Raw genomic sequence first — 317 nt, 5'->3', positions numbered from 1 at the left:
GATGGGGCTTTTCCTGTAGCTTGCACGTCGTTGGAAACGCCTCATAGAGTAACTCTGTGGTTTTACTTTACTCACAGGACTATTGTTAGATCTGTGGGAAGGAACTACAAGACAGTTGCTAAAAGTTTGAAAAAGACAGTTACTAAATGTTATGAAAAACCAGATAATCTACTTTTTTACCTTAGGTATTGGCATATTCCACACATCTGTACCATTCTTGAGTGATCGCTTAGGAATGAATGCGACTTGAACTCATTCATATTGAGAGGGTGTCAAATTGAGAACCAGGCAGATCCCCACCACCGGCAGTCAAAAGG

General features: G+C 41.0%; 1 non-coding gene across 1 annotated transcript; it reads left to right on the top strand.

The window, feature by feature from the left end:
* LOC112424333 (small nucleolar RNA SNORA18) lies at positions 1 to 117 on the top strand. Its single transcript, XR_003015070.1, has one exon. It is a non-coding gene; the product is annotated as a small nucleolar RNA SNORA18 (small nucleolar RNA).
* The last annotated feature ends 200 nt before the right edge of the window (positions 118 to 317 follow it).

Source organism: Macaca nemestrina, chromosome 9, assembly GCF_043159975.1.
Source record: "Macaca nemestrina isolate mMacNem1 chromosome 9, mMacNem.hap1, whole genome shotgun sequence".
Taxonomy (NCBI): Eukaryota; Metazoa; Chordata; class Mammalia; order Primates; family Cercopithecidae; genus Macaca; species Macaca nemestrina.
The sequence above is the reverse complement of the archived record's forward strand: the minus strand, read 5'-3'. Positions and strand labels throughout refer to the sequence as shown.